Raw genomic sequence first — 14,979 nt, 5'->3', positions numbered from 1 at the left:
ATTTAGTTTTGATTACCGAAGAGTCAAAGTAACTAAAATGTTCATAATGTTGTGGCTCCAGTATGTGCCACTGACCGTGTTCTGAGAATTTATAAAATAACCTTTACCTGTTTCGCTGAAGACCAAGAAAGGGTTGAAGATGAGCTGGGGATAGAGGGTGAACAAAACTAGGCAGAATGGAATAAACAATTACTAGTCTGTTTCTCTATGCCCAAAATTCTGATGTCTGCTTTACATATATGCTTATTTTATTCTTCAGTATCAGTCCTTGGATAGTTGGAGAAAGAACTTCTTTTCTTCCACACAGTCATTAGACAAATGCTTATTATGTGCTTATAATGCCCCAGGCACAGGAGTAGTCTCTGAAAATAAAATGTTGACTCAAACTGATATGGCTCTTGTACTCAGGGAGCTTATATGCTAGAGGGGATATCTACATTGATAAAATAGTCACACAAACATTATTAGTAATGGAAAAGGGAGGTAATTGGCACTATGAGAATACTTAGAGGTAGATCAGGGAAGACTTCCTTAAGAAGCACAATTGAGCCGAGATTGTAAGAATGAAAAGAAAATAAGTAAATAAAGTGAGAAGAAAGTATGTTTTAGGCAGATGGAGGAAAGAATATGTGTAAAGGCATGTAGCAGAAAGAAATGTGGCTGATATGAGAGAATAAATGATAACTAATTTGTTACTCTGGGTTCCTAACTGGAAAAAAAAAAAAAAAAACAGAAAAAATTCTGGCCCATTTTTGCTGAAAAGGAATTTATTAAAAGATTGGATAGCATACAGATATCTTGGAGTACTGAAGAAGCAAGTCCAGTAACCATGTCTGAAATAATTTCATGGAGCATGTGCCATGAAGGTATCATTAAAACTGACATCATTGGTATCATCAATTTAGGCCTACTTCTAGCCCCAAGTGGAAGATTTTAGCCACAGCCCTGAAGAGTCTTGAAGTAAAATCATACCCTCCTTAGAAAGTAACTATTCTCCTTTTGGAAAATAGTTCCTGTGTTGCTACTTGATGCCAATAGAGATTGAGTTCCTAGTCACCAAGTGACATAGCATGTGAGTTTCTCTTCACTGACTGGGTGTTTCTGATATTCCAAGAAATAAGGCAGATGTATCCAATAGCACTCCATCAGCAAGAAGAAACAATATGTGATAGTAAGTCTCCAAGACAGCTCCCAGTGATCTTTGCCTCCCAGTATCCATGCCTTGTGTAGTCCCCATCTCCCACATTGTATCAGGACTGGTCTGGGTGACCAATAGAATACAGCAGCAGTGATGGTATATAGCTCCAGAAACTAGGTTATAAAAAACATTATGGTTTCTGCCTTGCTTTCTCTCTTGGATCACATGTTCTGGCACAAGCCAGTTTGCCATGTTATGATGACACTCAAACAGCCTATGGGGAGGCTGAACTGAAGATCTTGCCAGTAGCCAAAGAGGAACCGAGGCCTCCTACCAGCAGCCATGTGAGTGAACCACCTTGGAAGTGGATCTTCCAGCGCTAGTCAAGCTTTCAGATGATTACAGCCTTGACTGACACCTTGATTACAGCTTTGTGAGAAACTCTGAGCCACAACCACCCAGCTAACCCACTTCCAGATTTCTGACTATCTTAGTCTATTTTCTGCTGCTACAACAGTACTACAGACTGTGAGGGTGGTGACAATAGGATTAGCTGTGCTCAGTTTACAGCAGTTGCAACAATAATTTATAAACAATTAAAGGTTATTTGGCTCATGATTCTAGAAGCTGGAAAGTCCAAGAGCAAGGTGCTGGCATGTGGCAAGGGTCATCCCATGGTGGAAGGTAGAAGGCAGAAGTGAGTGCACAAGACAGAGAAAATAGGACCAAATTCATTATTTTTATTCATTATTTTTATTAAGAACCCAACCTGTAACTAATCCACTTCTATAACAATGGCATTAATCCATTCATGAGGGTGGAGCCCTCATGGCCTAATCACTTCTTAATGGTCCCACCTCTTAATACTGTTACAACAGAAAATAAATTTCAAGTTTTGAGTTTTGAAGAGGACACTCAAACCATGGCAGTGACTCTTAAAAAGTGTGTGAGATAATAGATGTTTGTTGCTTTAAGATACTCTGTTTTGGGGTAATTTGTTATGCAGCCCCTCTCCTGGAAGCTTTCACAGCTGGCGTTAAGTGTCTGCAGGCTTTCCAGGTGCATAGTACAAGCTGTTGGCAGATCTACCAGTCTGGGGTCTGAAGGATGGTGGCCTTCTTCTCACAGTTTCACTAGGCGGTGCCCCAGTGGGGACTTGGTGAAGTGGGGTGAGGCTCTTACCCCACATCTCTCTTCTGAACTGCCTTAGCAGAGGTTCTTCATGAAGGCTCTGCCCCTGCAGCAAACTTCTGCCTGGACATGCAGGAATTTCCATACATCCTCTGAAATCTAGGCAGAGGTTCTGAAACCCCAATTATTGAATTCTCTGCACCCACAGGCTCAACACCACATGTAACCCACCAAGGCTTGGAGTTTGCACCCTCTGAAGTAATGGCCCAAAGTGTACCTTGGCCCCTTTTAGCCCCAGCTAAAGCTGAAGCAGCTGGAATAGAGGGCACCATGTCCCAAGGCTACATAGAGCAGGGGGCCCTGAGCTGGGCCCCAGGAAACCATTTTTCCCTCCTAGGCCTCTGGGCCTGTAATGGGAGGGGCTGCCATGAAGGTCTCTGACATGCCCTGGAGACATTTTCCCCCATTGCCTTGGTGTTTAACACTCGGCTCCTTGTTGCTTATGCAAATTTCTGCAGAGGGCTTGAATTTCTCCCCAGAAGATGGGTTTTTCTTTTCTTCTCATTGTCAAGCTGCAAATTTTCCAAACTTTTATGCTCTGCTTCCTCTTGACCCTTTGCTGCTTAAAAATTTCTTCTGCCAGATACCCTAAATCATCTCTCTCAAGTTCAAAGTTCCACAGATCTCTAAGGCAGGGGCAAAATGCTGCCAGTCTCTTTGCTAAAACATAGCAAGAATCACCTTTATTCCAGTTACCGATAAGTTCCTCATTTTCAATGAGCACCTCAGCCTGGACTTCATTGTCGGTATTATTGTCGGCATTTTGGCCAAAGCCATTCAACAAGTCTCTAAGAAGTTCTAAACTTTCTCCCGCATCTTCCTGTCTTCTGAGTCCTCCAAGTCTCTAGGAGGTTCCAAACTTTCCCACATTTTCCTCTTTTTCTAAGCCCTCCAAACTCTTCCAACCTCTGCCTGTTACCCAAAGTCGTTTCCACATTTTTGGGTATCCTTATAGCAGCACCCCACTCTACCAATACCAATTTACCGTATTAGTTCCTTTTCAAGCAGCTGTGAAGAAATACCGGAGACTGGGTAATTTATAAAGGAAAGAGGTTTAATTGACTCACAGTTCTGCAGGGCTGGGGAGACCTCAGGAAACTTACAGTCATGGCAGAAGGGGAGGCAAACATATCCTTCTTTACATAGCAGCAGAAAGGAGAAGTGCTGAGCAAAGAGGGAAAAGCCCCTTATAAAACCATCAGATCTTGTGAGGACTCACTCACTATCATGAGAACAGCATAGGGGTACCTGCCCCTATGATTCAATTACCTCCCACTTGGTCCCTTCCATGACACATGGGAATTATGGAACTACAATTCAAGATGAGATTTGGGTGGGTAGGGACACAGCCAAACCAGATCAGGGAAGTTCTAGGGGCTTCTTCTTGTTTCTTTTACAATAACCTCTCTTCCTCAGATCAGGAGGCCAGTGTAGGATTTTTGCCCATTGTAGGCTGTATCTATTCCAACTCTACATCCAGGAATGGGTGAATAACCTGGAATTAGTGTTGATGTCTCACTAAACCTACCATGAGATGGATTCAGGCCAAACTTCACACATCACCTGACTATCACCTGACAAGTCTAAAAGGAATATTTATAACATATCCTTGGGGTGGTCCACAGGATCTTTCACTTGCAGTGCCTCTTCATTCAGGTCACTCGAGGTCTTTGAATTAACTAAACCTGGGATGGGGTACCATAGTAAACATTCTCTGCCCATTCATATCCCCTTGGGTCCTTTTTACCATTTCTGTGCACCTCTCCCCTGGTTTGGAGTTCTTTTGTTTCTAATATCTTACATTTGTAACTCTCTTCAGAGCTCTGTCCTTTAACTATTGGAGGCACTTTGGCCACATGCACAGAGAGCTGGAAGTGCCTAGGAATTCATGACCTCCTTCCCTCCTGGGACTCCTACTCAAAGACTGATTGGTCCAGCTTTGTTGCCTTCAAGCATAATTTAAACTCTAGTTCCCATGTGGGATCAGGCCAAAGCTAGGACTTGGCCTGAAATTGCAACCTTTCTTGGCTTCTCTCCCCTTCCTATCATGCTTCCTCTTTCCTTACCAGTTTCTCCTGGTAACACTTTCTTAGTCAATTACTTGCATAGAAATCTTCATTTCAGGGTTTACTTTGAAGAACTTGACTTAAGACAGGAGCTATAACTATGTGGTATCTCAGGCCTCTGTTAATCAGATTTAGATTTTGTTTACTTGTTTGTTATTTTGGCCAAGAAGGAATTAAGTGGACTAGACGTCTATTTCAGTCTAAGGAGGTCATAGTCAATGACCATTGCCAAAGATCCCTGTGGTCCATCAACCATCCTGTTACTCTAGCCCCACATCCTATTCAGTAACCACCCCCATCTTGCCTCAGGGAGGTAAATGCAGATTCTAGGCTTTATGTGCCCTGGAATCCCAGCATTGTCATTGAAATCAGAAAATCCATTTCCATCTCAGTTTCTCTCACGAGCATCCTCAACCTATAGAGAAAAGCTCGTACCATTACTTTTGAAGATGATGGCAATACTTTCACCATTGTAATTTCTGGGGTGATAAAAGGAGCATCTTCTGGGCTGTCTTGCAATATATAGAAGATGGGTGAATGGGATGCCCATAATATGTCCTCAACATTCCTATGTCCCCAGGGCATTGGATCCTTTCCTGTGTATTTGCTGCTCATAGGGTATGAGGACCAGGAATACTGGCATCATCTGGGAGCCATTCAGAGAAATTCTGAATCTTGGACTCTACCCCAGACCCTACTGAATCAGAATTTTAACAAGACTCTCATGCTATTCATGTGCACATTAAAGTTTGAGAAGCACTAACCTAAATTTGCTGTGCCAGCGAATTTCTGGCATTTCAGCATCTTGCAGTTAGGCCACCCCTGAGCCCAGGTATTGGTCAACTAATTGGAAACAACTAAAGTCACTTCCAGCTGCTCAAGCTAGCATATTGAATTTAGATGTTCTGGTCCACACGGGTGCTAGTAAATTCAGCCTGATCTAAAATTATGTTTCTCCCTCTGGTCTAGACCAATATTCTGCAAGTGTTTGAAAATGAAAATGAGCAATAGATTGCATATCCTTTGGCGTGTACATCTCCTTCTGGGCTTGTCTTTGTAATTACAGGTCATAAATTCCAGCCATATGACTGGAATCTAGCCATGAGCCTGGAAACTATAAGGGCGACAGGGCTAAATCGTGAGGTGAATTGGCTCACTTGGCAAGATACCTGTCTCAGCCATGATCTTTGGGGTCCTCAAAAAGGCAGGGAGAGCTTCATCAGAAGTGAAAGGAAAGACTCTTTCAGCTGGGGTTTGAAAGCTTGGGAGGCATTTGAATTCTCCTGTTATATCCCATTCCATCCCAATCTACTGTTTCTTAATCCATGCCCAAACTTCTACGTAGGAATAAATGATGCTGTGCATTAACCTGATATTGTAATTCAGCAATCCATAGGATCAAATTTTGAGTTCAGTTTTTGCCTGTCTCTGCCTTGCAGCTTCATACTATGACATATTAATTCAGTAGCCATTACTTCTGTTTCTGTCTTGAGCTGGGTATTTAGGACTTAGAGCTTGTCATTCTTATTTTGTTAATCTCTTCAGTGTCACTAAGAAACAACCACCTCCCCAGCTAGTCCTTGAATTAAAAAGCTGCTCCTTGTGCTTTTGATAACTCTTCTATGGCAGATGCCATTTAATCCACCCAAGCCCTACCTTTAGTGGGCATTCTGTTCCAGTTAACATAGGTAATAATTTACCTAACAGCTTAATCACTGGATACCATACTGTGTGGATTTGCTGCATTTTACTCACTGCATCCTCAGCTGTACCAGATAATCAAGTTCAGATTCCTCCTGTTATCTTAAGGGTCTATTCCTTGTCATCACTTCTGGAACAAATTAGAAGCCAGGGTTTTTATCCTGCAACTAGGTCCACTCTGGCTAATTTTAGCACAAAAAGAATTGATTACAGGATATTGAACAGTTCCCAAACTCTCCAAAAAGGCAGGAGAAATACACCCAAGAGGAACATTCAAAATCCTGCTAGAGACCTGGCCTCAGGAAGCCCTCCTAGTGCTGCTTTTATGGGGCACAGACTCTTCTGCTGGCTCTGCTGACCTTACCACTACCAGCAGTGACTGTTGCTGTGTCTGCTTCCCCTGCTGTCTCTGCACACTCATGACAACAATCATAACTTCCATGCTCATTTCAACAGATTGTACTATTTTGCATTCTTTTGTGTCATAAGTGCCAGAGTCTGGTGTGGGGACAGCTGATGGCTGGAGTGTCACAGGCCCATGCCTTAGCTGCAAGGGACACCATGAAAACAAGTTTTCAGCTTGAACAGTGGGAGAAAATCTCTGTTGCCTGCAAAGATTCATAAGTTGGGAAATTCCCCAAAGGAAGGGCATTCAGAAATTGGCTCCATCATAGCTCATGTGATTGAGTTTAGACATCAAGGGTGAGTGTGGGTGAGATGAGGCTAGAGAGGTAAACAGGGGCCAGATTAGTAGAGCTTCAAGGCTTATTTTAAGGATTGGATTCTTCTAAAATTGGGAAGATTTTTAAAGGGCCTCAAATTGAGAAGAGGCTGTCCCATGATCAATTTTTAACATTATAGTAAGTACATCCCCCTGGAGAGCTTATTGGACACAGCAAGAGAGGCTATGAGTGTAGCTGTTAGGCTATTTCACTTATTCAGATGAGAGATGATGGTAGCATGAGCAATATTGGCGACAGAGAGGAAGAGCTGAATTCAGTAGACCTGATGATGGTTGGATAGAAGCAGGTGAGGGAGAAGGAAGTGTCTAGGATGCCCTCAGATTTCAGGCTACTGTCCCTGGATAAATGATGGTGCCACTCACTGGGATAGAGGAAACTGTACATGGTTCCGTTTGGGGCAGAGATGTGGGTTGTGTTGTGGGGAGTATTGAAGATTCTCTATCTGCTTTTAAACAAGCTGAACTTGAAGAGTCTTTGGGATATCCAAAAGAAGATTTCAAGAAGGCCGTTTGATATACAGATCTGGATCCCAGTGAAAAGGTCTGGGCTGAAAATATGAATTTATAAGCCAACAGCTCATAAGCTGGCACTTGAACATGTAGCTGTGAGTGAGATCATTTGGTGGGAGTGTATAGGGCAGAACAAAATAGTTCTAGAAAGGCGTTTGGAAGGATGAAACATTTTCTCTTTTCTTTTTTTCTTAGTCCATGACCTGTGTAAGGGATGAAACAGTTTAATGGCCAGTTTCGTGGGCTCTCTTGGTTGCTTTCTCAGAATTAGCATACTCCGTTTCTCTTCCTAGTCCCAGTTTTGTTTAGATATTTCCTTTTTCCTTTTGCAGCTCTGTGCCTCTGCAGAATTTGACTTCCCATTCAATTCTACATGCGGCATGATTAGCATAAGGGCAATCCTATTCCTCTTTCCAGTGAATGGTTCAAGAATGGCCATGTGACCTGCCAATGAGAGAGGAGAGCAGACCAGCTGTTAGGTTTTGGGAAAGTTTGTCCTTGCTCCCAAGAGGGTACCAGAGGGAAATCAGTTTAAGTCCTTTGAACATCTTTGAGTCTAGATGTGTTGTCTGGCGCTGCTGCATCTCTCCTGCTGTCAGCTTGAACATGTAGACATCACTGAGAGTGGCAGGAAGACAGAGAAAGAGAGATGCTAGAAACCCAGGGCTTTGGAGTCTTTTAATCTGCTAACCCTGAAAGCCTGTTTGACTTCCTTACTTCCTTCTTATGAGATGACACTTTTTATTATCTTTTTAGTTGGTTTGAGTTGAGATATCTGTTACTTGCAGCAGAGGAAAATGAGGCTGCACATTTACCCCAGATCCCACAGCTAGTAAGAAAGACACCTGGAATTTGACCTTAAGTTGGTCTGAAGGCAAAGCCCATATGCTAGAACTTTCGCCCTGCCCATAAAAGAAACATTTGCGTTTTCATTAGTAATTATTTGGTAATTCCAGGACAGGAGATGGCAAGGGGGAGATAGTAAATATTTTAGGCTTTGCAGGCCATATGGTCTCTGTCTCAATTATCCAACTCTGCTGTTGTAGCAAAAGTAGTAATAGAAAATATGTAAACGAGTAGGTGTGGTTGTGCACCAATAAAACTTTATTTACAAAAACAGAGGGTGGACCTGTGGGTTGTAGTTTGCCAACCCTTGTTCTATTGTAAAAGACTGAGAAAAGAAATTCTGAATTAAGACCCTGTGTTTTAATTACAAGTGTCATTGTAGGAAATAGTGACTGAATCCAATTTAAGCACAGTCATGTGCCATTTAGTGATATTTTAGCCAAGACAGACTGCATATACAACAGTGGTCTTGTAAGGTGATAATGGAGCTGAGAAATTCCTATCACCTGGATACATCTTGATGATCCTGACTCTGTGGAGGTGGCTAATGTGTGTGTTTGTGTCTTAGTGTGGCAGGTCAATTCCCCCTGACAATCACACAGACAGGCCTGCATACCAGGCACACAGACAGGCCTGCATGGTACTGCAGTTAGACAGACAGATTTCCACAGCACTGCCTTAACATTGAGCAAATAGTTAAACCTGGGGAAATCGGTGTCCAGACATCAAAGCTAGAAATGAAACATATGGTCGGTAGGAGCCTCGCATGGACTTCTCCCTAACCTGGAGCAAGTCAAAATAACAGAGACAGTCTTAACATTCCTAGTGCCAGGATCTGTCTTGGTTCAATGGAAGCTGAGACAAGTCAAGGTAACAGAGGCAGCTGTTTGAATAGATTCATTGGAGAGTCTAAGGCAGCTCTCCGGAGCAAGCTGTACAGGAGATAAGATAGAAATAATCTCTCTGGTACCGTGGTAGACAGGCCTTGAAGGTACTGGGCCCTTTTAATCAGACTAAGCATTTTTTGCCTCTGACCTTCTAGTTGAAACAAAATTAGTTACCAATAGACTTAGGCAAATGCTATACTGCATATAGGCACATAACCCCAACCTATAAAAGCACGAAGAAAATTGTAACACTTTGAGTTGGTCTGGTGGAATTATCTCCAGCCTTCTCTCTGTATCCTGTTATAGCAATAAATTCTCTTATTTCCTAGTTTGTCTGCTTTTTATTATTGGGCAAATGCAGCCGGACCCAGCTTGGTTCTGGAAATATTAGTTTTTTTAAAAATTAAAAATGTAGACCGGGCACAGTGGTTCACGCTTGTAATTCCAGCACTTTGGGAGACCAGGCAGGTGGATCACCTGAGGTCAAGAGTTCGAGACCAGCCTGGCCAACACAGTGAAACCCCATCTCTACTAAAAATACAAAAATTAGCAGAGCATGGTGGCAGGCTCCTGTAATCCCAGCTACTCGGGAGGCTGAGACAGGAGAATCGCTTGAACCCAGGAGGTGGAGGTTGCAGTGAGTCGAGATCATGCCACTGCACTACAGCTTGGGCAACAGAGCTAGACTCCGTCTCAAAACAAAAGAAAAATCCTTACAGAATAAAGATATAAAGAAAATATTTTTGTACAGCTGTGCAATGTGTGTTTTAAACTATTATTATAAAAGAGTCAAAGAGTGTTTAAAAATTTAAGTTTATAAAGTAAAAATGTTACAGTAAGCTAGTTATGATTGAAGAGAATTTTTAATTAATGTAGCCTAAGTGTACAGTGTATATAAAATCTACAGTAGTGTCCAGTAATGTCCTAGGCCTTCACATTCACTCACCACTCACTCACTGACTCACCCAGAACAACTTCTAGTCCTGCAAGCTTCATTCATGTTAAGTACCCTGTACAGGTGTACAATTAAAAAAAAATTTTAAACTGTACTTATACTGTGCCTTTTCTATGTTTAGATGTGTTTAGAGACACCAATACTTGCCATTGTGTTACAATTGCCTACAGTTTTCAATACAGTAACAAGATGTACGGGTTTGTAGCTTAGGAGCAATAGGGTATCCCATAGAGCCTAAGTGTGTGGCAGGCTGTACCATCTAAGTTTGTGGAAGTACACTGTATGATGTTCAAGCAATGATGAAATCACCTAATGATACATTTCTCAGAGTGTATCCCTGTTGTACTTGCTGCAACCTGTGAAATTTCAACACACAGCCAAATTCTATTTTGCATTTTTAAAGTTTTTTATCTATGTCCCAGAATAGCAAGATTTGGATCAACATTACGCAAATTGATTTCTAAATATTGAGTAATTAAGAATGATTCACAAATATAGCATTATAACCAAGTGCCCTAGGGCATTTGCAGAGCTGGGAGGCTGAATGGGTTATGGTGGCTGCCTGAGGATTCTGGGAGATGAGGTTGTCCTTACTCTATCACCACTTCCTCCTCGCTTCCCTAAGGCAGCAAGCGGTGCTGGATCCTCCCCAGCTAGAGGTGTAGTTAGGAGGAGGGTGGGGCTGGGGCAGTTAAGGTCCCACCCCTGTCTCTTCCTAGTGCATGTTCAGATAATTTTGGACAACCAGAACTTTCAACTTGTTCTACAGCAACCATCAGAGAATTATTAATAAATGCTGTTTTTCGGGGGAGCTTGTAAGGTCTTTGATCTGTGGGAAGAGAAACACTTACTCTTTATTTTGTTTCTATCCTAGAGCTTGGAACAATAATCAAAGTGTGAGTCAGTGAGGGTCTGTTGGCCAGAGTTGTCAAAAAGAAAGGTGAGACGAAAACCTGAAGAAATCAAGAACAGACCTGAATGATGTTGCAATAGCTGTGGGTAGTGAAAAAATTTTGAATGCTTCCACTTTCTGCACAGCCGGACATTCTCAGAGAAAGCACATTTTACGATGGACTCTCCACAGAGCAGAATATTTAATATTTCAACCTAGCAATAATACAGTCAAGAGCAGTCAATCACAAGTGCCATTTTTCTACCTGCCTTGATGAAGGTGGGCTCTGGCCTCTCTCCAGTGGGTGCATTTCTGCCTGGCCTGTGCTTGTCAGCCGGGGAAGCATTCCCGGCCCCTGAATCCTGCTCCAGGCTGACTTCCCAGCACCCACCTCTGAGTTGGCCTGTCTTGTCTGTCACCACCAGAGAGAAGCCCCCTCGGGCTTCAGGGCTGAGCAGAAAGATACAGTGAGGCCAGCTTAAACTCCACCATTCCCAAACACTGGATCAGGCTCCCACTGGCGCAGGTTAATTCCAGCCATAGTGTCCTGCACGGGTGGTTCAGGAGGGAGAGCCACAAAGCCGAACATGGTGTTTCATTTTACAGGATGCTTTCTGAAGACTGGGCTAGAAGAAGAGGAGATTTCAAAACACAACACAATTAGCCCCACATCACAGGTGTGTACTAAGCAAAACCACAGCCCCAGAGCAGTCTTGGCTCCGAGTTGCATCACAAAGCCAAGGGCCTGGCCGGAAGCACAGGCTGTCACTTTCAAAAGAGATTCTTAGACAGAAAGTCATCACTTATTCATGCTTCATAATCACACACAGACATTCAAATCCCTTAAACACAGGATGCTGCATCACTTCAATTAACAGCAAAGTGAGGCCATTTGCAGCCCAAATTCTGCCAGCTGCTGATGGTAGGAGAGCTCCCGCAAGGAGGCAGTAAGCTGTCAAGCCCAGTGCTACAGGGGCCTATTGAAATACAGGAAAGGGCCAGACGCAGCGGCTCATGCCTGTAATCCTAGCACTTTGGGAGGCCAAGGCAGGCAGATTGCTTGAGTTCAGGAGTTTGAGACTGGCCTAGGCAACACGGTGACATCCCATCTCTATACAAAGTACAATTAGCTGGGCGTGGTGGTCCTAGCTATTTGGGGGGCTGAGGTGGGAGGATGGCGTGAGGCTGTGAGGCAGAGGTTGCAGTGAGCCAAGATCATGCCACTGCCCTCCAGCCTGGGTGGCAGACCCAGACCCTGTTTTCAAAACAAAACAAAACAAAAAGATAAACAAAGAAATCTAGAAAAGACTAACCTCCTCAGCTCTAGGAAAGATATTTGGGCATTTTTGTGTTTTTCTTAATTTGTGTTACAAAACCAGAAAGTCTTAGTATTTGATTGTGAAAGCTGCCATAATCAAAATGGAGTCACTAATATGAAGAAAACTGTAACAAATTTAGGGAAGGCCATGGGAAGAGTATTCTCACACGTGTATGCCTGAGTTTAAAAACTCTACAAAACCACAATCTTGCACAAAGGCCATCACAACCTTACAAAAAATATACTTCTACAAGGACATCTGCCTGGTAACTGCCTGTTCACCATCAGACTGGTGGTGACCCTCATAGCCAAGGATAATTATTTCAAGACAATTGTGTAATGTATTGTACAATTGTGTAGTTTTCTTTGGCATGCATGTTCCCATTGCAATACCTAGGCGCAAATAAATCTCTTTTCTTTTAGAGATCCTCTCTCTCTGTTATTTAGGTTGACATGAGCTTTACTTGATAGGTAAGAAGAGGTACAAATTAGAAATAGCGGACCTATTAGAGAAGGTGAAGCAGCAGCAAACTCATTATCACATGAATGGATGTTCTGTGTAGTCAGAATAAAAAGCTGGGACATTTTACTGGGACCCAAATGGCTTCAAATCAATGCCCCATACAACTGTAGGCATTAGATAGAAGAAAATAAAACACCAACAGTGAAACACACAATACTCCAGGAATCATGATAACCAAGTAGGTCTTTATTGATAAAACTTTTACAAAGCCGTTGTTGACACAGTGTACCTCAAGTATTGGAGGGAGATGGCCTGGGTATAACCCTTTGTCCTAACATTTATTGATGAGAATCATCTGGTTGGAAGGCCCTTGTAGAGACCACTTAGTTCAATAACTCTTGACCAGGTGACGTTACCCACCCCCCTCTCCTGGCATGGGGCAGTTGGAAATGTTTGGGTGTGGTTCTGGTTTTCATGACTGAGGATGGGCAACTTTATGGCTGAGAATTAGAGATCAGATGTCAAGGGGTATTAAACATCCTTAACCCCTATGCATGAGCAGTTCCACATAAGAATGATCTCAACTGAAAAGTCAGTAGTGCCTCTGTGTTACAGTAGTGCCTCTGTGTTAGTCTGTTCTCATGCTGCTAATAAAGACGTACCTGAGACTGGGTCATTTATAAAGGAAAGAGGTTTAGTTGACTCACAGTTCCATATGGCTGGGGAGGCCTCACAGTCATACCAGAAGGTGAATGAAGAGTGAAGTCACATCGTACATGTTGGCCAGCAAGAGAGTTTGTGCGAGGGAACACCCATGTATAAAACCATCAGATCTCTTGAGGCTTATTCACTACCATGAGAAAGGTATAGGGGAAACCGCCCCATGATTCAATTATCTCCACCTGGCTCTACCCTTGACATGTGGGGATTATTACAATTCAAGGTGAGAGTTGGGTGGGGACACAGCCAAATCATATCAGCCTCCATTGGAAAACACTAACTTAGACCAATCACCCCATTATACAGATGAGAAAGCTGAGGCCTCAGGTTATAAAGATTTTTATCTAAGATCACCCATGTCAGTGACAAAGCTGGGCCCAGGACCCAAGATTCCTGACTCCCACTTCATGGTATCCTTCCTTAAGTTTCCAGTGACCACCTTTCATAAAATTAGGACTGAGTTTGACAAGTGGGAGGGCATACTTGTGTAAACCAAAAGTATCTGAGACAGGTCTTAGTCAATTTAGAAAGTTTACTTTGCTAAGGTTAAGGATACAACCATGACACATCCTCAGGAGGTCCTGACAACATGTTCCCAAGGTGGGTGGGGTACAGCTTGGTTTTATACATTGTAGGGAGATGTGAGACATCAATCAATACATGTAAGATGTACATTGGTTGGGTCTAGAAAGGCGGGACAACTCAGGGGTGGGGGGCTTCCAGGTCATTGGTAGATTTAAATATTTTCTGATTGGCAATTGGTTAAAAAAGTTATTTATCAATAGAAAGAAATGTCTGGGTTATGATAAGGGGTTGTAGAGACCAAGTATTTATCAGGCAGATGAAGCCCCCAGGTAGCAGGCTTCAGAGAGAATGGATTGCAAATGTTTCTTGTCAGAGTAAAGAGTCTGTTCTGTCAGTAATTAAAAAGGGAGGAGAGTATAATGAGGCATGCCCAGCTCCCCATTCCCATCATGCCCTTAACTAACTAGTTTTTCAGGTTAACTTTAGAATGCCCTTGGCCCTGAGGAGGGGTCTATTCAGATGGTTGGGGGGCCTTAGAATATTATTTTTGGCTTATACTGGGACAACAGGATAGCATTTTAAGTCAGGACTGCCCTGAGAGTGCCTCCCAGTTCTGTATTAGGCTGACCTGGTGCCTGCCCTCCAAAGCCTTACCTGCTGAGATCTACTAACAAGGCAGTCTTGGTGAGCGGACCAGATGGTGGAGAACCATTGTTTTATCATAGGGAGGAGGAGACGCTGAAACTCTCAGTCCTCCAGGAGAGGTGCCATGGTCATAGCACCCCAGGGTGCAGACCCTGCACCCCACAGGCAAAGCTTCTTGCTCCTCTCTTGGGGTAGAACTTTCTGTACTCCAAACAAATGGATGAGGCATAAAACAGTAGGCTCACCTGAAGCCATCAGACAACAGGCATTTGATTTTTTACATGCTTTTTTGTAAAGACACATGCAACTATCTCCAGGCATCCTGTGAGAGCGACATCGTCTTTAAAACTCTGCATGGCAATCCCTGACACACTGCTGTT

At 43.0% G+C, this 14,979-nt stretch overlaps 1 protein-coding gene across 1 annotated transcript in view; it reads right to left on the bottom strand.

Annotated features, from left to right (window-relative positions):
• LOC112423687 (endogenous retrovirus group K member 16 Rec protein-like) overlaps positions 1–185 on the bottom strand; it is an 83,686-nt gene extending 83,501 nt beyond the window's left edge. Inside the window, exon 1 of the mRNA XM_071085328.1 lies at positions 108–185. The gene's annotated coding sequence lies outside the window, so the exon portion shown is untranslated. The remainder of the gene's footprint in view (positions 1–107) is intronic.
• Between the last annotated feature and the right edge of the window lie 14,794 nt (positions 186–14,979).

The sequence above is a fragment of the Macaca nemestrina genome, chromosome 19 (genome assembly GCF_043159975.1).
Source record: "Macaca nemestrina isolate mMacNem1 chromosome 19, mMacNem.hap1, whole genome shotgun sequence".
Classification (NCBI taxonomy): Eukaryota; Metazoa; Chordata; class Mammalia; order Primates; family Cercopithecidae; genus Macaca; species Macaca nemestrina.
The sequence above is the reverse complement of the archived record's forward strand: the minus strand, read 5'-3'. Positions and strand labels throughout refer to the sequence as shown.